Here is a 25,745-nt window from a genome sequence, read left to right as displayed (position 1 = left end):
CTTTGGAGGAGAAGGGGAATCTGCTATTTTTTGGATTCAAATAATAAGTAATTCCACTTAACACAATTATTTGCTTTTCAGTAGTTTGTTGCTGTAGCATTCCAATGTGACAATATAATATGGGACAAAGGGCATGGGACAGAAAGTGGAAGTTCTTAAACCTGGTTTCTGATTGGAAACCAGCTCCCACCACTAACATGTTTTGTCTCAGCCCTTTGGACCTCCATTTCCTCATCTGCAAGTGAAAAACCTCTTCTTTTCCAAAGTCATCGATTTCAATTATTTTTTTTTTAGTTTTTAGTTTTTTTCATTTTATATAGCTCCCTAAAAGTTAATAAATAAAGGTATGGAAGGGGAAAATACTGTTTTAAATCTAAAATGAGATGTTTGGAAATAAGACTTATAGATTAAAATAAAATTCTGACTGAGAACTTGTTAACACTCAGGAATTCACACAAATAAAGAGAATAAGGCAAGAAAACAGAGATATTTTACTTCCTGGTAGATGGGAACCAAAATGACCAGACAATTGCATGAGAACTAAATGTATTTTGGTATCCAAGGAAAATCTATTATATAATTGCAATCTATTGTTATAGTAATCTTTTACTTTGGATTATGTAGTGAGATTGTCCTGTTTCTATGATACCAAGTGGGGTTTTTTGGTCTCTGTTTATTTTGCTTCCAAAATATTTCCTGTTTGATTTTTTTCCCCTCTGTTTAAAAATATTACATTGTGGTATAAGAATTTGTATTCCTGCTGCTGAGGGGGTTTTTTCTGAGTGATGGCTGGTATTGAGTCATGTACGCAGTTGACGTAGAAGGTGGTCGGCCATTGAGAGGCCAATCATGGCTTCTGTTTCTCTGAAAAATGTATGGTTTCTAAATCACCCATAATTTCTCCTGGAAAAGTCTTAAAGAAATTTCTCCTTAACCTAGGGAACTTGTAAGTGAAAAAATTTTTTCTAATAAATGTTTAGCCATTCTTTCTTTTCATTATAGAATTACATATTTAAAAAATTATTCCATATAATTATTACTTAAAATACTCCAATTGTAAAATAAGGCAAGACTGTCGTCTAATAATTTAATAGTTACTTACAAATATCCTGAGCCCTATAACATATCAGTTGCTGCTGCTGCTTCTGCTAAGTTGCTTCGGTCGTGTCCGACTCTGTGCGACCTGGTAGATGGCAGCCCACCAGGCTCCTCCCTCCCTGAGATTCTCCAGGCAAGAATACTGGAGTGGGTCACCATTTCCTTCTCCAATGCATGCATGCATGCTAAGTCCCTTGAGTTGCGTCCGACTCTGCGCGACCCTATGGACAGCAGCCCACCAGGCTCCTCTGTCCACAGGATTCTCTAGGCAAGAATACTGGAGTGGGTTGCCGTTTCCTTCTCCAAACATATCAGTGGCAAGCCTTGAAAAAACAATGGACTAATTGGTTACAAATTCTGCTTAATATATGGAAAAAAGTGGTTTATAAGCACTAGTCTGCCTTTATCTTCTGTTCATTATTTCAACAAGTATTTATTGAACTCTCAACTAGCACCAGGCATTGTTCCAAGTATGGGGAGGGGTAAAGTGATAAACAAAACAGATAAAACTCTCTGTTGTCATGGGGGAAGATAATAAATAAGTAAAATATATGGGTGGGTTATATGATAATAAAGACTAAGGAGAAGAAGTGGAAAAACACATAGGGCATGGTGTTGCAATAAGAAATATGGGTGTCACAGACTGTCTCACTGCAAAGGTAAGATCTGAATAAAGACCCAAAGGAGGTGAGCGAATTAACCATTTGGATACCTGGGGGAAAAGATTTCCAGGCAGAGGGAAGAGTAAGTGTAAATGCTCTTGAGGCAGGGTCATGCCTGGCATCCCAGGAACAGTGAGGAGCCCAATATGACCAGAGCAGAGTGAGAAATGCGGGGAGCAGGAGGAGATAAAGTTAGAGAATTAAGAGTGGTATGAGATCAACTAGGACCTTGTCAGGACTTTATCTTTTACTGTGAATGAGATACAGCCACTGGCATGTTCTAAGCAGAGGAATGATATGACATGACATGACCTGATTTAAGTTTTAGCAAGGTCAAACTTGGAAGAAAAGTTATGACCAACCTAGACAGCATATTAAAAAGCAGAGACATTATTTTGCCAATAAAGGTCTGTCTAGTCAAAGCTATGGTTTTTCTAGTAGTCATGTATGGATGTGAGAGTTGGACTATAAAAAAAGCTGAGTGCTGAAGAATTGATGGTTTTGAAACTATGGTGTTGGAGAAGACTCTTGAGAGTCCCTTGGACTGCAAGGAGACCCAACCAGTTCATCCTAAGGAAAATCAGTCCTGAATATTCATCTTAAGGACTGATGCTGAAACTCCAATAGTTTGGCCATCTGATGTGAAGAACCGACTCATTGGAAAAGATCCTGATGCTGGGAAAGATTGAAGGTGGGAGAAGAAGGGGACGACAGAGGATGAGATGGTTGGTATAGCATCACTGACTCAATGTACATGAGTTTGAGTAAGTTCCAGGAGTTGGTTATGGACAGGGAAGCCTGGTATGCTGCAGTCCATGGGGCCACAAAGAGTCAGACACAACTGAGCAACTGAACTGAACTGAACCGAAGGTCAAACTGATTATTATGTTGACAGTAAGCTGGTGAGGGACAAAGACTAGGAGACTTTTGCAGTAATCCAGGCAAGTAGGATCATTGCACTACATAACTCCAAGAAGCATCGTTCACCTGTTATGTCTGTGAATGGTGCTTCCTGTAATGAGCAGTATATAGTACAACAGCTGTAGTTTGTGGCCCATAGGCAAGATGTCTTGGACCAGGGTGGATGCAATGTGAATGGTGAGAAGTGTTCAGTCAAGATATATTTTGAAGATAGAACTAATAGGATTTTTTGACATGGTAGATGTGGAATATGAAAGAATCAAGTATGATTTCAAGGTCATCCATTACTTTCATGAATTATTATTTTTCATTAAACTAAATGCCATTTACTAAGGAGGAATAATTCATATTTATTTTTTAATTCAACAAACACTTATTGAAAGTCTACTTTGTAGTTCTTTGTTCCAGATTCTGTAGGATATTTGAAAAGTACAATAGCAGCAACAACAGAAAATCCTGTCCTGGAAACATAACTAGTTTGTTACACAAAGCCTCCATAGAGAAAAGAATCAGTACTGAATAGAGCAACATAAGAAAAAAAATATTATAATGGGATGGGTTAGATACTATATATATAACTACTTCCCTAGGGAAATGGTCCAATTTGAAAATAATTTTATGTTTGTCAGGATATGGCCATATTTTTCATTGCTATATTCTACTATTTATTGCTAAGAATCAGCCTGCAATGCAGGAAACCTGGGTTCAATCCCTGGGTCAGGAAGATCCCCTGGAGAAGGAAATGGCAATCCACTCCAGTATTCTTGCCTGGAAAATTCCATGGACAGAGGAGCCTGGTGGGTGGGTTACAGTCCACTGGGTCACAAAAAGTCAGACACAAGTGAGTGGCTTTCACTTTCATTGCTATATTGCTCTTCAACAATTTATTAACTATTTTCTGATGTTAAAGGACTCATGTGTTTCCTGTTCCAAATGCAAATAGATACGCTCTACGGTTGACACCTGCTCCAGGAGGAAGTGTAATATATAAAAGACTTCACGTCTGAGGTAGGAATTGTCTGTTTCACATGCCCTTCTCTTACTGATGTCTTATATTACATTCCTCACAGGTTGGTTGAGAATTCAGTCTTACCTTGGCCCCTAGTTCCTACTCGTCCAACTTCTGACTTGCAAATTTTCATACTTCTGACCACCTATTCCTTGCAGCCCTTTGGTTTACGAGAAGTTCTGAGATCTTTTGACTTCTCATGCCTTACTTCACCCACTTCATTCATAGTCAAGTCTTGCTGATTCCTGTTCTGTGGTTTTCATTAACACAGCTTTCCTAATAATGATGAGATAGTAAAAATTATAATAATGGGTAGGATATCTAACATCTTTACGTACTGACTATGGGCTAGGCACTATGTGATGCTATTTAAATACATTTTAAATATACTTTAGGAGTTCTGGTGAGTGGGTACTATCATTATTCCAATGAGGAACTGAGCTTTAGAGAGATTAACATGCCTGAAGTAACTCAGCCAGAAAGTGGCAGAGCTAGGATGCAAACTCCAAGTGCATGAAGACTACTATGTAAACATGTCCTTCTGTACCATATGCATATTTAATATGATTCAGAGGGAGGGGGAAGCCAATCCCAACAAAGTTCTCTAAACTCTCAAAGCCTCCATGTTTAATAATTATCTTTCTAATATCATGGATTTATCCATTTTTAATTTTGCTTAGTTGAAGTTAGGAGATAATATTTTGCAATATAGTCCTATTTTTAAAGGTATTGATACTAGAGTTAGTTTTGTATGCCCCTAAGCACAGGTACAGATTTTATTTTCTAAGGCTCCAAAATCACTGTGGATGGTGACTGTAGCCATGAAATTAAAAGATGCTTGCTCCTTGGAAGGAAAGCTATGACAAACCTAGACAGTGTTATTAAAAAGCAGAAACATCGCTTTGCCGACAAAGGTCTGTATAGTCAAAGCATGGTTTTTCCAGTAGTCATGTATGGATGTGAGAGTTGGATCATAAAGAAGGTTGAGCACTGAAGAACTGATGCTTTCGAATTATGGTGCTGGAGAAAACTCTTTGAGAGTCCCTTGGACTGCAAGGAGATCAAACCAGTCAATCCTAAAGGAAATCAGTCCTGAATATTCATTGGCAGCACTGATGCTGAAGCTTAAACTCCAATACTTTGGCCACCTGATGCAAAGAGCCAACTTGTTGGAAAAGACCTTGATGCTGGGAAAGACTGAAGGCAAAAGGAGAAGAGGGTGGTAGAGGATGAGATGGTTAGATAGCATCACTGATTCACTGGACATGAATTGGAGCAAACTCAGGGAGATAGTGAAGGACAGGGGAGCCTGGCGTGCTGCAGTCCATGGAGTCGCAAAGAGTTGGACACGAGTTTGTGACTGAACAACAGTAACAGACACAGGTATACACACACACATACACATACTCTGAACATAGGCTAACAAAGTAGCAACTGAAAGTAGAAATAACAATGGGAACTTCTAGTAGACCAAGATCAAAATTTAAAAAAGGAGGGAAGAGGAAGAAAACTAGCAAGTGTGTTTTGAGTCTTTCATGTTACTAGTTACTGTGTTAAAATGTTCATTTAATCCTTACAACTTTATTATTATCCTCACTTTACTCAGGAGAAAAATAAACTGCCAAGAAAATATTACTCCTAATTGGCAGATGAAGAAATAAAGGATTAGAAATTGAGATCAAAATCACATAAAGTGTCAAAGCAGAGCTGAAAACCCAGACTTAAATTACAAAGCCTGTCAAATTAATCACTGCAGGTGGTAGACAGATTCCAGGGTAGCCCCATGATTCCCACTTCCTGATAGTCACAACTTTGTGTAATCCCCTCTTTTTGAATGTAAACAAAACTTGTGACTTGCATGGTGAAGATAGAATATCATCATGGTGAAGATAGAATATGATGCTAGGTGACTCTCTTTAGAGAGTTTAGAGACCCTCCTTGCTGTTTGGATGAAGTAATCAGCCATAGTGAGAAAACCTATATGGCAAGGAATTGCAGGAGGCCTCTAGGAGCTGAGGGCAGTCCTCAGCTAGCAAGAAACTATGGTTCTCATACAATCGTAAGAAAAGGAATTCTGCCAATAACATGCATCACCTTGGAAGCAGATTCTTCCCCAGTCAAAGCTCCAAATGAGAACACAGCCTGACTGATATTTTGATTGCAGCCTTATGAGACCCTGAGCACCAGACCAAGCTAGGCTGTGCCCAGACTCCTGATTCACAGAAACTAAGAACTGATGCTTTTGAACTGTGGTGTTGGAGAAGACTCTTGGGAGTCCCTTGGACTGCAAGGAGATCCAACCAGTCCATTCTGAAGGAGATCAGCCCTGGGATTTCTTTGGAAGAAATGATGCTAAAGCTGAAACTCCAGTACTTTGGCCACCTCATGAGAAGAGTTGACTCATTGGAAAAGACTCTGATGCTGGGAGGGATTGGGGGCAGGAGGAGAAGGGGACGACACAGGATGAGATGGCTGGATGGCATCACTGACTCGATGGACGTGAGTCTGAGTGAACTCCAGGAGTTGGTGATGGACAGGGAGGCCTGGCATGCTGCGGTTCATGGGGTCGCAAAGAGTCGGACATGACTGAGCGACTGAACTGAACTGATTTTCATGGTAATCAAATGAAAATTTGGAATATCAGCATGAAAGATAAATGTAACAGGGCAGTTTAACAGAGTTAAATAATTGTTTCCAAAGTAATCAAGCAGCTGATTTAGAAGATACAAGCAATGATGATATATTGAAAAATTATATGAGTCAAACAATTATTGAGTGTATTATTATCACATGAGATATCATAACATTTCTGTTGCTTATCCACACATTTAGTTTTAATATCTTACACCATACTCAAAGTAAACTGGAAAGTTTTCCAATAGTCCCACATTAGATATGAAGATATTAAAACATAGTTTCAAGTTTTATCATGCTATAAATTGTGATTTAAAAACACTGTTACATCTTAGAATAGCTGAAACATGATGGATCAAATAATTCAGGGCATTGGAACAAAAAATCAAACCCTGATGAAATTACTACCAGCACTACTACTTTTAGTGCTTGAATGCATGTTGACTTTGTACCAATGGTAATTTATATTAATAGAAAAACACACAATGTAATTTTACATATTTAGGGGCTTCCTTTCTTTGGGATTGGAATAAAAACTGACCTTTTCCATTCCTGTGGCCACTGCTGTTTTCCAAATTTGCTGGCATATTGAGTGCAGCACTTTCACAGCATCATTCCGATCACAAAGAAAGGCAATGCCAAAGAATGCTCAAACTACCGCACAATTGCACTCATCTCACATGCTAGTAAAGTAATGCTCAAAATTCTCCAAGCCAGGCTTCAGCAATACGTGAACCGTGAACTTCCTGATGTTCAAGCTGGTGTTAGAAAAGGCAGAGGAACCAGAGATCAAATTGCCAACATTCGCTGGATCATGGAAAAAGGAAGAGAGTTCCAGAAAAACATCTATTTCTGCTTTATTGACTATGCCAAAGACTTTGACTGTGTGGATCACAATAAACTGTGGGAAATTCTGAAAGAGATGGGAATACCAGACTACCTGATGTGCCTCTTGAGAAATCTGTATGCAGGTCAGGAAGCAACAGTTAGAACTGGACATGGAACAACAGACTGGTTCCAAACAGGAAAAGGAGTACGTCAAGGCTGTATATTGTCATCCTGTTTATTTAACTTCTATGCAGAGTACATCATGAGAAACGCTGGGCTGGAAGAAACACAAGCTGGAATCAAGATTGCCAGGAGAAATATCAATAACCTCAGATATGCAGATGACACCACCCTTATGGCAGAAAGTGAAGAGGAACTCAAAAGCCTCTTGATGAAGGTGAAAGAGGAGAGTGAAAAAGTTGGCTTAAAGCTCAACATTCAGAAAACTAAGGTCATGGCATCCGGTCCCATCACTTCATGGGAAATAGATGGGGAAACAGTGGCAAGTGTCAGACTTTATTTTTTGGGCTTCAAAATCACTGCAGATGGTGACTGCAGCCATGAAATTAAAAGACGCTTACTCCTTGGAAGGAAAGTTATGTCCAACCTAGATAGCATATTGAAAAGCAGGGACATTACTTTGCCAACAAAGGTCCATCTAGTCAAGGCTATGGTTTTTCCTGTGGTCATGTATGGATGTGAGAGTTGGACTGTGAAGAAGGCTGAGTGCCGAAGAATTGATGCTTTTGAACTGTGGTGTTGGAGAAGACTGTTGAGAGTCCCTTGGACTGCAAGGAGATCCAACCAGTGCATTCTGAAGGAGATCAGCCCTGGGATTTCTTTGGAAGGAATGATGCTAAAGCTGAAGCTCCAGTACTTTGGCCACCTCATGCGAAGAGTTGACTCATTGGAAAAGACTCTGATGCTGGGAGGGATTGGGGGCAGGAGGAGAAGGGGATGACAGAGGATGAGATGGCTGGATGGCATCATTGACTCGATGGATGTGAGTCTGAGTGAACTCTGGGAGTTGGTGATGGACAGGGAGGCCTGGCGTGCTGTGATTGATGGGGTTGCAAAGAGTCGGACACGACTGAGCGACTGAACTGAATTGAGGGGCTTCCTAGTTGGCACAGTAGTAAAGAATCCACCTGCTAATGCAGGAGACACAAGGGACCAAGAGACGCAGGTTTGATCCTTGGGTTGGGAGATCCCCTGGACTAGGAAATGGCAACCTACTCCAAAATTCGTGCCTGGAGAAGTCTATGGCCAGAGGATCCTGGTGGGCTGTTACAGTCCATGGTGTTGCAAATAGCTGGACACGACTGAGTGACAGCATGTACATGATATGAGCTATAGAGTAAGTTAGAGAACTTGAATGGGTTTCCATTTGATAGGTTTAAGATTTGCTATTTAGAAAAAGAGCTTCCCAGGTGGCTCAGTGGTAAAGAATCTACCCCAATGAAGGAACCTGGTGGGCTACAGTCCATGGGGTCCCAGAGTCGGACGTGACTGTGCACATACATTGTAGAGAAAAGAGGGGCTAGTGCTCGTATCTAATAAATTGCAAAATTCTTTTTCTGATTGTTCCTACAACTATGTTCCCTTTCCCTTCTGTATTTATATTGGCATATGAAAGTATAGTTTCTGTCAAACAAGTCATTAAAAATGGTATTCACTGATTGAGAAACATGTTAGTCTCACAACTGCCCCATACACAAATACGTGCTGAGCATATAGCAAACATGACATAGGCCTTTCATAGGTGTTGCAGCATTAGAAAATTTGCCCATTCTCCATCTAATGAGAATATCTGACCCTGGTGACTATCACCATTCATAATTCTCAACAGGTTTAATAAAGATAATGCCAGATACACTGTTAGTAATAGGGTAGCTAAATATTGCCTTGATATTTGCTTCATTTGAGGGCAATAATGATTTCTATCAGTTATTCTTAATTTTCTGTGATCTGTGCTTTCTGGAAATTAATACGAATTACATATCTCTACACATTTGTTTTCAATTTGGCTTTTCTTTTTAATACTCCAATCATTTAAGGGATAACAGGTGAACATATTAATCGGAAATATACCTACTTCTAAATTAAATTCCTTATCCGGTTAATAGTCTTTTGTTATGTTTTTGGCAAACCTGATTATCAGCATTTAGTTTTAGATTTAGATTCATGATTATGAACTGTTCTGTGAATTAGTAAAAACAAAATCATGCTGGATCCCTGAAAGAACTCAGTGCAATACTCAACATGTATTTTCTTCCTATGGTTTGTTATCTACAAATGGATGATAAGGAAAGCAAACCTGTCTGTCTTGTGCTAGTGTCTGAGAGATACTTCATAGCTATTCTCTAACCCAAGTGCCAACTACGGCAACTTGGAATCTTTTTCCGAGCAAGGTCGGGTATAAGCGCAAATATTTTTTAAAACGCCAAACCACTGGGTATAAGGCAGCTTTTGAACTACTGTTGGTTTCCTGATGTGGTTTCAAAATATAAGAACTTGTTGCATCCATTTCATAGTATAATCTATGAACTGATTCTAGATTTAAAGTGAATTAGTTTTCTCTCTGGCCTTTGGTGAAATTTGGTGAGTCTTTCTTGTGTAATGTATGTAACGTGTGTAATCTGGTTTTACCCAGGATTTAGGAGAGTTTATTATTTTTATAGTTAAATTTAGTTCATGTTGGAGATTATTGTTCTCATTCTCCTTATTACAAAATTGTAGAAAATTGAATTTAGAACAATATAAAGAATTTCCTCTCAACTATTTTTGTTTCTTCTCTATTGTCCTTCCCTTCCCCCAACTTTAGCTCTTTAGTGGGTAAAATAGTTATGTTTGCAGTTTTCAAAATGACTTCTTAGAAGTGAAACTGGAAACTTTTTTTTTCAATCTCCAACGGTAAGAGTTACATTTTCACTTTTGATTTGATAAAACACATGAAACACACTAGCTGATAAAATAAGCATTCAAAAGGCCCTTTTCTCTCTTTTAAAAAGTATCCTAACACATTCTCTTTCTTGTGGATTCTATTAACTGGATTAAGATCACCAGCCCTCCGAAACCAGGCTAAATTGGATTACTGTTGAGAATCATAGTGAGGAGGTATTAAATAATACACATGCACACATACACACTCTTCAAGTATTTCAATCAAAGCAGGAAGAACTGATTCCATGGTTAGAGAAGTGTGACAGGTGCGAGAGGAAGGCCTGGAACTTGGGCAAAACTTGGGATTTGGTGGGAGAAGGCCTCCATAGGGAGTGCACTGTTTCCAGAGTCCAGTGGATTGTTGGGGAGGGGGTGACCTTAAACCTTTCAAAGGACACTTAACCGGGAAACTCTGAACAGCCTTCACTTTAAAGGCGTGAAGGGAGAGGTGGAATGTTGTGGAAGTATCTGCTTTAATAGGTGCTGAGTGATTGAGGGATGTTTGGTGTCGGTTGGTCGAGGGCCACCCTGAGGGGTCGCGTACAGACCCGGGAAGGCGGCAAGCGGCACCTGGCTGCAGCCGAGAGCACCTGGGGGTGGGGGAGGGGTCGTAGGGAAAAGTCGAGTTCAGCGTGCGTTTCTGTCTCTGCCTGGGAAGTTATTAGAGATTAGAGGAGGCGCTGAGCGGCCGCGCGGGGTATTCCCCGCTCCGGGGTAACGCCGGCGGCGCCCGCTCCAGGTCCGGCCCTCTCCCGAGACTGCAAGCGCTCCCCCCGGCCCGGGCCGCGGCCTCCCGCCCCGGTGGAGCCGCGCGGTGGATTGTGGGCTGGGGGCTGCGGCGGCCTCGCGGCGGCCTCCGGCACTGTCTCCCCGGACCTAGCCAGACCGAGGCGGGCGGGCGGGGTGAGGAGAAGCAGTAGAGCAGGGAGCAGAGTCGCTAGGGGTAGTGGTCGCGGCGCGGCGGCGGCGGCGGCTCCTCTGGAGGCCGGGGATGTGGGAGAGGCGGTGGCAGCAGCGGCGGAGGCGGCGCTGCGGACTCGGGGGAAACTGCTGGCTGACAGGACACCCGGGAGAGACGTGAGGGAGCCGCCACTGCCGCCTCTCACCCCTGAGCGGAGCTGGGCTCGAGAGGGCGGCCCTGTGCTCCCCCGGCCGACGGGCCAGCCGGCGCGGGGCGGGGGCGGGAAGCCGGGCTCGGGCCCAGCCGGGCTCCGGGCGGCGGCGGCCGCGGAGCAGCAGCCTCGGCGCGACGTGGAGGCTTGGAGGCGGCGGCGATGCACTAGGCCTCGCTCTAGGGCGGCTGCCCGGGACCCGCAGGTAGGTGTCGGGCCGGCCCCACGCGGCCCCCAGCGCTTCGCGGCCCACCCTCGCCCCGACTTGCCGTGGAGGGAGGACAGAGACCCCACCCCCTCTGTCTCCTCCCAGGCCCAAGCCGGCGGAGTTTCGGTCACAACTGACCAGCGCCGAAGCTTCCATTCCTCCCGGCCACCACCTCCTCCTCTTCCTTCTCACTCTGCCGCCGGGATCCGGGCCGGCAGCTGTACTCTTCGCCCCTAGCCCGCGGCTGCGACGCCGCTCTCGCCCCTCTCGCCCCTCTCGCCCCTCTTGGGATTTCGGCTGTGGAACTTCCACCACCCTCCTTAGACGCTGCCCCCAAACTTTCCCTTTCTTTTTCTAGCCGGGCCCTTAACCTGCTTTTTGATCCTACTGGAATAATTTAAATTTAAAAAGTCATTTTTTCTTCCTGGAGATGGCCAGCCCAGAAAATAACTCGGTGTTTTGCAGTTTGGCAGTTTAGCTCGCAATCATTTTGTTCAATAGTTAATTTTCTTCAGTTATACATCTTCCCGTCTCTGCATTGATACAAAGGCAGGCCTTACCTGCTCTCCTGTTGTTGACAGGGGAACTTTTGCCTGCCCATTATGATTAACACTTGGTCTGTCCATGTGCTGAGTTTGGGATGGTATTTTTAGAATTTTGGCTGACCCGGGTTGCAGTTTGTTTTTAAGAGTTCCCCATTAACTAGATTTATTTTGATCTTTATTTGGGCTCTCTTTACTTTCGAAGAATTCAGTTGGAATGTTTTTGTGTTTTATTTTTAATTGGTTCTGTGTCTGATTTGTCAAACCCCAGGGCAGTCTTAATAGTAAATGCTTTAAAAAGGCAAGTGATGTCATGATAGTGTACTGAGAAATGTTATTGTGGTAACTTAAATTGCAGATTTTGACGGACATTCAGGTTGACTTTATCTGATGTTCTATTTGGAAAAGTAGCTTGAGAGCCTTAATGACTTCTAAGATGGAATGATGGGATTTGTTTGATTTCAGTCAGATTCTGATTTCCTGGAAATAGGTATTACTTGATTGTTCATAGTTGTCATCATTGCTTATGATAGGTTTTGATAAAAATCAATGTGTGCAAATTTTGGGTGCTTGATAGTTATGGTCTAAGGGATTAGATGTTTGCGATTTTATTGTGATTTGGCTATTTTAAAATGATACTCTCTTAATTTTAGAATTATTGCGTTATCAGGACAGACATTACAACCTGAGGATCACTTTTAAAATAAATTAAAAATATCTCTATGGTTTTCTTTACAAAGAGTGAACTACAACAAAACTGTAAAGACTGTCTCTGTTCTGTTGTTGATGATGATATTAATATATTTTGGTCTTAGAGAGGTTTTGACTTTTCACTTTCATGCATTGGAGAAGGAAATGGCAACCCACTCCAGTGTTCTTGCCTGGAGAATCCCAGGGACAGGGGAGCCTGGTGGGCTGCTGTCTATGGGGTCGCACAGAGTTGGACACGACTGAAACGACTTAGCAGCAGCAGCAGAGAGGTATTGTTACCCTAACATTTGGCTTTCTGAAATGTTTTTCATTGCGTTTAAGTTATCCAAAGTTTATTAGGAAAAGATGATTAAATTTGTATTTATTTTCTGGAAAAGTTAATTTCTGGATCGGTATTAAGTTTTTATGTCAGAATTAAAATCAAATCTTACACAACTCTTGAAATGGGAAACTTTGCAGAATTTGTTCTTAATCACATTCCTTTCCTATCAATAAGAGTTGATTAAAATTCTTTTTCTGCTTTAAGCTTTTTACAATATTTATTGAGTAGGGTACACTTATTTAAAGTGTTAAATTCGTCCATTTTTAGGTAATTTACATAGTTGTGCAACCATTACCATAATCTAATTTTAGAACATTTTCATCACCCCAAAAAGAAACCTCTGCCCATTAGCAGTTACTCCCCATTCTCCCCACTCCACCCTACCCCCGGACATAGGCAACCACTAATCTACTTTCCATCTCAATATTTGCCTGTTATGGTTCACTCATATATACAGTATTACTCCCTGAAAAAATTTTCTTTTAAAATTAATTTCCACGTTTAAAATAGTTTGAGTCAGGCAATAATCAACTGATCACTGGTATTAAAAAGTGATATTTTAAACAGTTGACATCCTGTTTGGTTGTATTCATCATAGATTACTACTGGAGAAAGAAAAGTTAGCATGAATGACTTCAATGATCTGAGGAGGTGGTTTAGTCAGCTAGGAGTCAGTAAGTAAAAGTTGAAGGAGTGTTTTTGCCATTGGATATTAGAGTTGAAAAGATCTTAAAGGTCATCTGCTTACTTCTACTTCCTTCACAAATAGATGGCAGGAACCAGATGAGGAAATCTGGAGTGGAAGCTTGAATCTCTAGGGCACATGATTTAAGAACCACAGTGTTACCATGTAAAGCAAGAAATGGGGATTTGCGAGTTAGAACTGTTAAGATCTTATGTATAAGTATGTACGTACACATGGATGTATGTATTTGACATTTTACTAGCAGAGTAGTGAGAGAACTGGACATTTCCCCATCTTTGGGATGGAGGGAGGAAGGGGACGATACATGTGATTCATATTACAAAATCCTATAAAATGCTTTAAGCTAAAGGAAGATAGCATATATATTATTTAGGTATCTTTTTGTACTGTTACCATCTTAATTTTTTAAAAATCCACATTTTAGAAACACAATTAAAAAAAAATTATACAGGGCTGGTTGGAGGCCTCTTTTTTTCAAGACCTAGGACCCTAACTTTTAAATCAGTGGTACTCAAAGAGGGGCAGTTTTGCCCTCCGAGGGATATTTGGAAATGTCCAAAGACATTTTTCATTTCACAGCTGAGGGTTGGATACTGTTGGCCTCTAGCCAGGGATGTTGCTAAATATCTTATAATGTGCAAGACATATCCCATTCCACCCTGCCTCCCCCCAACCTCCTGACACACACAACAAAGAATTATCTGACCCTAAATATCAGTAATGTTCTAATCCTGTGGTTTGCATGATTCTGGTAAGGGCCTGAGCTAATGTTCCTGACTTCCACCAGATGGGAAAATATTCTCACTGGGCTCTGTTTGGTGGGTAAGGTTAAACTTTAGGTCCTCTGGCAATTCTCTCTCTTTGCAAGAGGAGGCAGTGAGGGAAGAATCTGTGACATAATGCAGATACTTTTTTAGTCTGCTTAGTTGTCTTCAAATCTGAAGTAAAAGAATTGATTTTCTTTCTGAAAATGGCAGCCTTATTTTATTGCAGATTTGAGCTATTATGTTTTGAATTGTTCATTACTGGTACATAGGTTTTTGAATTTAAAATAGATAAATAGTGTTTTCTTTACCTAGATTATTTTTTTTTCTGGTAGCTTCAACTGCCAAGGAAGAGAAGTAAGCTGTGTTTTAATTAATTAATAATGTATATTATGATATAGAAAAATTCAAAGCTTACTCATGAATCTCATCTTTTTTTCTTATTGGCCCCGCTTTTTGAAAAAATTATTTCTTTTTGGTTGTGCTAGTCTTGATTGCTGCATGCAGGCTTTCTCTAGTTGCAGTGAGCAGTTCTACTCTTCATTGTAGTTCGCAGGCTTTTCACTGCAGTGGCTTCTCTTATTGTGGAGCTTAGGCTCTATGTGAACAGGCTTCAGTAGTTGCAGAATATGGGCTCAGTAGTTGTGGAGCATGGGCTTAGTTGCCCCAAAGGCATGTGAGATCCTCCCGGACCAGGGATCGAACTGGTGGCCCCTGCATTGACAGGCAGTTTCTTTACCACAGTGAGAGTAAAAAGTGAAAGTGTTAGTCATTCAGTCCTGTCTGACTCTTTGCCACCCCATGGACTGTAGCCTGCTAGGCTTCTGTGTCCATGGGATTCTTCTGGCGAGAATACTAGAGTGGATAGCCGTTCCCTTCTCCAGGGTTCTTCCTGACTTAGGGCTCGAACCTGGATCTCCTGCATTGTAGGCAGGTTCTTTAACATCTGAGCCACTGGGGAAGCCCACTTTACCACAATACCACCAGGGAAGTCCTAGGCCTCACTTTTGACTCTTATTTAATTTCTTTGTAGCAAGTTTAATTTGGTGATGAAAGGAGATTGAAAAGTTGGAATCACTTTTGTTATTTACCAGCCTTATGACTTTATTAGATAAATTACCCAATCTTTCTGAGCCTCAGTTTTCTCATCTATAAGGTAGGAATAGCAGTAATTTTGGTATTTTAAAGTTATTGTGAGAATTAAATGAGGTAATATGTTAAGATGCTATGTCAGCTATAAAATACTATATGAGTTAGTTACTGTACCTGAAACTAGTATAATGTTGCATGTTAATTATGCTTCAATTAATAAAAAAAAAGAGTTACTTGTTTCAGAGGATTCAAATTAGAAAGGGATATAGATGGTGCTGAAGCAAGAATACAGAAAGCAAGGCAGAGAAATAACTGCTGAAAACCTCTCTAGGGAGAAGAGAGTTCTAAAAATATATTGATAACAAACTAGTGAAAGAACTAGTCAGTTCAGTTCAGTCACTCAGTCATGTCTGACTCTTGGCAGGCCCATGGACTGCAGCTCGCCAGGCTTCCCCATCAATCACCAGCTCCCTGAGTTTGCTCGGACTCAGGTCCATCGTTTTGGTGATGCCATTCAACCATCTCATCCTCTGTCATCCCCTTCTCTTCCTGCTTTCAATCTCCCAGCATCAGGGGCTTTTCCAAAGAGTCAGTTCTTCACATCAGGTGGCCAAAATATTGGAGCTAGTATTATCACCATAATTTGAAGCTCTTTGACCTAGGGGCAGACTGACTTCCTTCAGTAGCACCTGAGGGCATCACCATTACAACATAATATAAAACAGATTATTAAAATGGTGAAATTGAGTTATCAAGGAAAGATTACCTTGTTTTCAAAATATGCTGTTTGAAAAGCCATAAAAAATGTATAATTTAAGAATTAAAAACTTCAGAAGTGCCTTATACAAAGAGTTTTGACCTTACCAAGAGTAAACTATAGTTATCCTGGATCATTTCCCTTATTAGGAATAATCCCTTCTGCCTTCATTTATTATTCATGCCTTCCTTTTTTCTAGAAGAATTTTTCTACCACTGGTAATTGCTCTTCACATGTGAGGATTCAATTGAAGACATAGGGGTTTTAAACCTATCCACTATTTGTAAAATCTCATTTATTTCTAGATTTGTTTCTTTATTATTTTTCAGCATCTTTTTTTATACAATAAAGAAATGTTTTGATTTTTCTGTATGTTTGGTAGTTCATTGTTGTGCATTTAGAGTTGGATTAACTGAAATACTTGAAATGAATGGGGAGAAATGTAATCTTAGAATTTTGTTAAACTGGTCAGTTTTCCTTCACAATCATACAAAAGTAAAACTGCAGATAAAACAGAGTTCCAGCTATCCAGTGAGATTTTTTTGGACAGCATGAGGGTAGAATGGTTGGAGATAGTATTCAAAATAAGTCATGTTGTGGTATTGGTAGGATTTTTTAAAAAGTATGGTGAACTTTAATCGGAACCCACTTCAGTATTCTTGCCTGGAAAATCCCATGGATGGAGGAGCCTGGCAGGCTGTAGTCCATGGGGTTGCAAAGAGTCGGACATGACTGAGCGACTTCCCTCTCACTTTCACTTCATGGTGAACTTAAAAAATTGTAGGGGGTTCCCTAGTGGTCTAGTGGTTAGAATTCCAGGCTTTCATTGCTGTGACCCAGGTTCAGTTATTGGGGAACTGAGATCCTGCAAGCCACAGCTGGTATGGCCAAAAACAAAAAACAAAAAAAAATCAGATTGTACAGAGTGGGGGCAAATTTTCATGTCATAAATGCTACTGATTTGAATAATTTATATTCAATTAGTTAGCTTTTTGATTAAAACTAAGTTCAGAGATTGGGTGTTTGTGTATGAATATTGTGGTAATATGTCATGTTTTATAATGTTTTTTTTCCTATGGAGTGAATAATTTTGAAATCATAATAGTTATCAAGAAAGTTTGTGACCTGGTTTGTTTTGTTTTCTTTTTCAGTTTGGCTAAATAAAATCCTAAGCTATAGCAGTGTCAGTTGGAATGGAGAGCAAGGGCTGGATTTCTGATTAAGAGTAGAATTGGTGTGGAAATTGAAGATTGTAGAGAGGTCAAAGAGTTAAGTTGGCCCTATTTGTCATTAGCTTGGTAAGCTAGATAGAGAAGGAAGGTAGAGAAGGGTGGATGAAGATAGTGAATTTAAGTTTTGGATGTCTTAAATTTTAGGTGTCTCTGAGAGTTGCAGGTAAAGATACGCCCAGTAAGCAGTTACAAATTTGGGTATGGACTACTGACAAGCAGTTAGAGAAAATATGAAATCTGTCTAGTTTTCTCCATCTTCTCTACTGTTATCTGAGTTGAGGCTGTTGTCATCTCTCACCTACATTATTACAACTTTCCTATTTCATCTCTTCTAGTCTTAGTCCTCTCCAGTCCATTTTCAGTGTTACAATCAGTGATCTTTCTTAAGGAAAAATTTGATTATATCGTTCCTCAGTTAATTTATTTCTGTGATTTTCTTTTATCCTCATGATGAAATCCATATTCCTTATTGCTTTAGCAAATTTATAAATTCATTTAAGTTCTTTTCCCAATTTATCTCTCGAGTCTAGTGACTCTCCACAACTCCCTGTTCCCCTTAAATAAACAGATTGAATTACTTGTGATTTCTGACAGTAGGCTCTCTCTTCCCTCCAAACTCTTGTACTTACTATTCCGTATTCCTGAAGGGTTCTCCTTATCACACTCTTTTCCCCCTTCATCTATCTGACTCGTTTCTGCTTATCTTCAGTTCTTAGTAAGCCTTCATTGGTCCATTGATTCATATTATTATTACTGAAAAGTTTTAAACTCACAAAAAAGTCAAAAGAATAGTAGAATGAACACACACACCTTTTGCCAAACCTGGTAACAGGATATGGATATTACAATGCTTCATTCTTAATACTTAAGCATGTATCTCCCAGTACAGGGACATTCTCTTATATAACCACAATACCATCATGATACCTAGTAATATCAACAATTGCTCAATAACATTATTCAACATATGGTCCATACTTAAATTCTCCTATTCGTTCCAAAATTCTTTATAGATTTTTTTCTCCCTTTAGTGCAAGATTCGGTCAAGAGTCATACGTTGCATTTGGCTTCTGTGTCTCTTCAGTCTTTCTCAGTCTGGACTAGTCTCATTGTCTCCCTTTCTTCTTGGGTTTAGCGTTTGAAGAGTAGAGGTGTTTGTCCTCCATATTCTGAATTAGTCTTTTTTTTTAATGATTCGATTCTGATAGAATATTTCTGATGAGAATCCAAAACAGGTGATATATATATATACCTATCACTTTATCACATTAGGAGACACCTAATACCAGGCTGTCCTCTGTTGGTGACTCCAGCTTGATCATTTGGTAAGAACTGACAGATCTCTACTGTTTAATACATGATTGACTTTGTGATACTTTGTGGCCATGTAAATATCATGTTCCTAACAATCTTTTAAACTTATGGTTTTAGCATCCCCATTAATGACCTTTGCTTGGATCAGCCATTGCATTGGAGCATTACAAATAGTGATATTTCTAATTCTTTCATTCTGTCTACATTTATTATCTTCACTGACTTTTGAGAGCAGTGAGAGCAGGAATGCTGAATATAAGCAACTGAATTTAGAAATCAAGTCATTTCTCACCTTTTCCAGAGCCAAGTAAGTAGTGAAGATGAAAGATGGATTGCTAAGGAGGTAGACAAGAAAGAGAATAGAGGTTTGCCAGGGAAGAGAGAGAAGACGAATTAGCTTGAATAGGTAGAGCTGAAGGAAAGAACTTTAGTACTTGACTTTTTTTTTTTTTTTTTGATGAATTGATGAAATTGACAATAGGAGAGTCAGGAAATAATTCATAGATCAAGGTCTTGGAGTGGAGAAAGATGAGATCAAGAACAGCAGTTTGGGGATTGGCTCTGGAAAAGAGTAGACATCTTTTACTGTACTCAGAAAGTTTAGGAGTTGTGTATAGGTGAGAATTAGGTATGTTAGGGTATGAATAGAGAAGGCAATGGCACTCCACTCCAGTACTCTAGCCTGGAAAATCCCATGGGCAGAGGAGCCTGCCAGGCTGAAGTCCATGGGGTCGCTAAGAGTCCGACACAACTGAGCAACATCACTTTCACTTTTCACTTTCATGCATTGGAGAAGGAAATGGCAACCCACTCCAGTGTTCTTGCCTGGAGAATCCCAGGGATGGGGGAGCCTGGTGGGCTGCCGTCTGTGGGGTCGCACAGAGTTGGACACAACTGAAGCTACTTAGCAGCAGGGTATGAATGGAAGAAGTCATATCTGAGGACTTAATTTTATTGATATGTGGTAGATAGTTACTTTTTGAGCATGAGATTGGAGGTAAGCTAGGGAACATTAAAGTAATGAAGTTTGTTATAAACACTGTGGGGACTGGGAAAGCAAAGTGCTTGAGGATAAATAAGTGAAAGGACTGCTGAGCAGAACCTCATTTGAGATTGGAACTCATAAATGTATAATCTGCATGTTTTACATAAATTTTCTCTGGCTGTGTTCTGCAGCCAGGAACAAAAGCAAAGACAGATTGTATTGAAGATGGATGAGCAAGGAGAAAATTAAACATGCAAGGGGGACTGTTGAAGTTATTGACCATGAGATCCAAGCTAAGCAGAGAAGCTTGTAAGGCAGAACTGGGCTAAGAGACCCAAACAGTGGGGAAAGGTATAGAGGTAATACCAAGCAGTAATTCATTAAAATGCTATTTCATTGTTGGTTTGGGGTTATAGTACTAATGAACTCCATAGTTACAGTTACTTACTTTATACCTCAAACTAACATTTAAATATTTTCATTCTTAAATCACTTACTGACTCACTGCAGATGAGTTTCTAGCTATTTTGCTTTATTTTTCTCTCTAAAAAAATTTTTAACAGCATAATCTTTATTATTTTTTATAGAGTACATACTTGTTTAGATTACTTGAAGACCCTTCCCTTCAAGGACCTAGATAAAATATATAGTTTATTAATAAAGATAGACTTAACACTAGATTATTTTTACTCTAGATAAAAGCAAGGCAGGGTAACCTAAAGAGTGGATAAATGCTAGTGTCATTTTTGTCCTTCTTGAGAATACTGCTGCCGCTGCTGCTGCTAAGTCGCTTCAGTCGTGTCCGACTCTGTGCGACCCCATAGATGTCAGCCCACCAGGCTCTCCTGCTCCTGGGATTCTCCAGGCAAGAACAAATGAGTGGGTTGCCATTTCCTTCTCCAATGCATGAAAGTGAAAAAGTGAAAGTGAAGCCGCTCAGTCGTGTCCGACTCTTAGCGACCCCATGGGCTGCAGCCCACCAGGCTCCTCCATCCATGGGATTTTCCAGGCAAGAATACTGGAGTGGGGTGCCATTGCCTTCTCTGTCTTGAGAATACATTAATAGTAATTTCCTTTTAGCAACTACTTTCAAGGTAGGGTAGATTATATAGAGTTTATTTTAATTTTACTATTTTTGTAGACATGTTAATAAGTGTCTACTGATTTACATATTTTAGACATTTGTATTCTCCAGTAACTTTGAATGAGTGATTTTAGGATTTGTTACTCTTTGGCCAAGACACCAAGAATAGAATACTATGTTCTTATCTGATTCACTCTGACAAAATTTCACTAGTAATACAGTAATATCAATGCCCTAAAGGAGTAAAATAAAGCATCCAAGTTATATTTTGTTTACATTCAACTTTTTATATATTAGAGACAGATTTTTCACAGTACAGTTATATCATTCAGTTCCAGGCTTATGAACCTTAATTTCAGTGGCTGCTATAGTATGTTTTTTTAGCATATTGTATGATAGATGCTGGGGGAAAAAGACATTGTTTTTATTTTTAATAACATCTAGATTTTTTAAATGTATTTATATTGTATTTTGAGGATATTTGTGATTTTATTCCTAATAAGAATGTCACACATTAAATATTACTTTATTTTATAGCCATTTAAGAATATGTAAATTTAATATTGTAAATATTTATATCTTATCCTTCCAGACAAGATTCTCTTTTATTGTTCCTTTTTGTCACTAAATCAAAAGTAAATAAGGAACTTAAGGAAACACATATATTTAGAATTTCCTGCAAGGCACAGGGTCTCATAAATGTCAAATGGGAGTGTAAGGAAAAAGCAAATTAGATTAGCACAACTCTGTTCTTATTTTCTGTGTTTCTTTAGTTTCAACTTGATTTCCCTCAATTTAGAAATACTGATATGTGCAGGGAAAAAAAAAAACACTCTAATGTCCAACCAAAGATAGATTTGATAAAAATTATTAGAGATTATTTTTTAATCATAGTAAATTTAAAATATCTCAAATATGTGATATTCTAAGAAACACTTGTAACAACACTTTTGGAATTTTAAGAGCTAATTTCTGGTTAATGGTATAGTTAAGCTTCTTTCCTTCAGCTAAAATGAAAATAATATACTTCTCCACTGTGTAAGATTTATCATCTGACAGAGTCTAGTTTAATTATAATTTTTAAAGTAGCTAAGTTATAAAATATTATATATCATGTATATTATTGCTTACAGTGATCTCAATAATGAAGCTAACTATTAAACATAAAGATTTGAGCTTTCAAAAAATACTAACCAATTAATGCTGTCATATAAATAAGTACTTGTCTTCTCATGTTGGTGACCCATTGTAACATATTTATCCCTCATTGCAGCTCAGAAATTACCCTTTTGCTTAGAAAAATGGTAAATTATACTAATGAAAATGTATAGTGTCTTTTTCCTTAAGTAATAATTTTCTACCCATTTCAGTTTTATAAAATTATTTGAAGCTAAAACTGCCCTAAAAATAGTCCTTAAAAATTATCAAAGATATTAATTATTGTTGCCATTTATTTTTAATATAAGATGGACTTAATAATTGGTGCTTTGGGGACAGAGATATAGAATTTAGAATCAGAAGATCTGAGTGCAAATCACATCTTCACAACTAACTAGCTAAATGGTGTGAAGCCAAGTTACTCTTGAACCTGTTTCTCTATCACAGAATAGGGATCACTGATTCATTCATTTATGGATTCATTCAGAAGTGTTTTTCTTGCAAGGTTGTTAGCAGGACTGGCAAAATCATATAAATGAAAGTAAGCAATTATGGACCATATAGTGTTTAGTAATTATTATTGTTATTATTATTGTTTTTCTGTTGCTTCCCTCTCCCCTGCCATCCTTCCTTATTTCATGGATAACATATTTTCATTGCCCTTTTGACCTTAGGACTTCAGATAATTTTCAGAACTAGTGGTGGGAGTGAGGCAGTCCAGGTTCATCCAAGTCCCAGCTGATCTCCCTGCACATCATCAGTAAGGGCATTAGGCAGAAGAGTAGTGTGGAAGGCAACTCTTCTGGATCAGCTTGCTCATTTTTTTACTGTTGCCTGACAAAGTCCTGTTTTTCTCAAAGTAGGGCGTAGCCCAAGGTACCTCATAGTCTCTGGGTATAACTATTCAGTATCTTTTCTGCTTCCTCTTCTCCATCCATTCCATCCCATCCCCCTAAGAATCTAATTCTTCCTTCTCTCTCGTCTCCTTTTTCCACCACTTTTTCTTATTTCTTTTAATCTCACCTCCAGTTGATTTCTTGCTGTTTGCCTGTAGATGTGCTCGTCTCCCATGGCCTAAAAAATTCTTGCTCAACTCTTAATTGCTTTTCTTTCGTCACCAAAAACATGTTGATATTGTTGCCTTTGTTACTTCATTATTTACTTAACCTCTTGTGGTATGGCTTCTGCCCCAAACTTTGTCCTAAAACTGTTCTAATCCATCGTCCTTTCTGAAGTTAAAAACCTCCTTGACCTCTCTCTCTGCAGCATGTTCACACTACTGTTCATACTTTCCTTCTGGACCCTTCTCCCTTGGCTTCTGTAGGATGATTTTTCTGACACTTTCTCCCTCACCTCTTACGTGTATTTGCCCCGCTCCTTGCTCTGAGCTCTCATTAGCCCTCTTTTCCGGCACTTTCTTCCTTTGTAATGTTACTTTCCTGTGACTAGAATTATTTATTATTCCTGTAATGTGATTGAACTAGGAACGGTGATGCAAAATTCAGGGAAGCGGGATTCTGTTTACTACAAGAGATATTTTTTTCCTAAAACAATTATAGTTGCTTTGTAGTAGTAATCTGCTTTTGAAGCAGTCACTTCTCCATTACTGACGGTTTTCAAATGGAGGCAGAGAGAACCCGAGTAGAAAGAATTCATATATTGATAAACAGTTGAGACAGATGATCTTTTAAAGTCTAGTCCAACTATCTCATCCACTCCACTTCAATGGATTGAATTTTGACCATTATTAAATGTCTTCCAAAAATAGTTTTTCTAGCTTCTGTGCCTCATCATCCCTCTTCTTTCTCACAAACAGTTTTGCTTTTATTTTATCAAAAATTGCTAAAGTTTCGTCTTTATTTTCCACTACTCTTTTTTTTCTTTCCTTTGACTGGCATGGCTTTGAGGACCACCGTTGCTTTGACCACTTTTCTGATAGTAAATTCTATCTGCCCATATTGGTTTGCTTCCTCCACCTCAAACTAGAGGCACTGAAGCAATGGAGGAGGTTTGGAATCCTAAACTTTAATTTTAAAACTTTGTATGGCAACGGAGAAGGCGATGGCACCCCACTCCAGTACTCTTGCCTGGCAAACCCCATGGACGGAGGAGCCTGGAAGGCTGCAGTCCATGGGGTCTCGAAGAGTCGGACATGACTGAGCGACTTCAGTTTCACTTTTCACTTCCATGCATTGGAGAAGGAACTGGCAACCCACTCCAGTGTTCTTGCCTGAAGAATCCTAGGGACGGGGGAGCCTGGTGGGCTGCTGTCTATGGCATCACACAGAGTTGGACAGACTGAAGCGACTTAGCATGGCACAGTCCAAATGTTAAGGCTTAAGATGTTTATGATGATAAATAGTAGTAGTGCAATTATTTGTTGAATGTCTACTACGTGCCAAGATTTACAAAGATTATATAAATTATATTTCATTTAAATGTTAAAACATTGCTATGAGGAAGACACTGTTGCTGTCACATTTTACAAATGAGGAAACTGAGAGCAGCGTAAGAAAGTTGTCAAAGGTCACACTACTAATAAATGACAGAGGTCTAACTCACTTTATGGTCAGTTTTCTTAACCAATATATTATACTGTGTTACAGGAAAGATAAAAATCTAGAATCAAATTTTAGGATGTCAGGTAATGTTATACAAACAAGGTAACATATTTTTGACTTAGATTTTTAGATTGTTTTGAACATGAACTTATAAGAAACATTATTAGTGGCTTGTTTGTGCTTACCTCTTTTTCCATGATATTCATTTGTTCATTCATTCATTGAACATTCATCTATGATAGGTGTGGTATAGAAAGATGAATGAAACAAGTATAATTTTATGATGCAGTGAGAAAGACAGGAAATAAGCAGGTAAATAATCAGTTATAATTTGAGAAAGTACTATAAAGATCACAAACCATAAGGCTAGTAGTAGAGAGTAACCAGGATATGTGTGTTGGATGGGGGATAAGGTAAGAGGAGGAAGTACTTAAATACGATGATCAGGAAAAACCTGCTGTTTACCATCATTAACATTTTGTCATATACCTTTTCATACATTATATATACGGTTTTGTATCAAAATGAGATTGTACTATGTATTCTGTTTTGTAATCTTATAATTGAGTCTCTTGAAACAATAACCTTTGTGTGTTAATTTCCTCACCTATTTCACTCCAACCTCTGCATTCTGCTTCCACCCCCGATATTGGACTTGACATTGCTTCCCAATGTGATGTGGTTACTTCCTAATTGCCAAATGTAAAGGAGGTTTTTTCCCTTAGTATTAATATTTTATTTGTGAATTCTGAGCTGATTTTTCTTCCCTTTTTCCTTCTACCTTCTTTGATATTCCTTCTCTTCTTTATCACAAGCTTTTCTTTATATCTTTCTTTCTTCAGAAATGTTGTTGGAATCCCCTTAGATACTGTACTTGGCCCTCCTTACTAATACTCTTTTGGAATGATGTATCATCAATTCAACACCAGTGTCTTAAGTCTATAATGGCTCACCACAGTCTTGTGGATTAAGTCTAAACTCCATTGTCGAATTGCATGCAGCTTAAGGAATATTTATTTTTTATCTAAAGAAGAAAGAAGTGGACTTTTACTAATATTTGTTATGAAGTTTGATACCAACATCTTCAATCAGTCCACATGTT

The 25,745-nt window shown here is 39.1% G+C and overlaps 1 protein-coding gene across 6 annotated transcripts in view; it reads left to right on the top strand.

Annotated features, from left to right (window-relative positions):
• VPS54 (VPS54 subunit of GARP complex) overlaps positions 1-25,745 on the top strand; it is a 156,505-nt gene that overhangs the window by 42,864 nt on the left and 87,896 nt on the right. For 4 of the 6 annotated variants that reach the window (XR_809755.4, XM_005212812.5, XM_059891567.1 and 1 more), the window contains exon 1: positions 11,322-11,412. The exons of 1 other annotated variant lie outside the window; for it this stretch is intronic. The gene's annotated coding sequence lies outside the window, so the exon portion shown is untranslated. Of the gene's footprint in view, positions 1-3,483; positions 3,690-11,321; positions 11,413-25,745 lie in introns of those variants that run through there. One more of the 6 variants, XM_059891565.1, reaches the window with a different exon arrangement.

The sequence above is a fragment of the Bos taurus genome, chromosome 11 (assembly GCF_002263795.3).
Source record: "Bos taurus isolate L1 Dominette 01449 registration number 42190680 breed Hereford chromosome 11, ARS-UCD2.0, whole genome shotgun sequence".
Taxonomy (NCBI): Eukaryota; Metazoa; Chordata; class Mammalia; order Artiodactyla; family Bovidae; genus Bos; species Bos taurus.
Note: the sequence above shows the minus strand (reverse complement) of the source record. Positions and strands in the feature narration are given on the sequence as shown.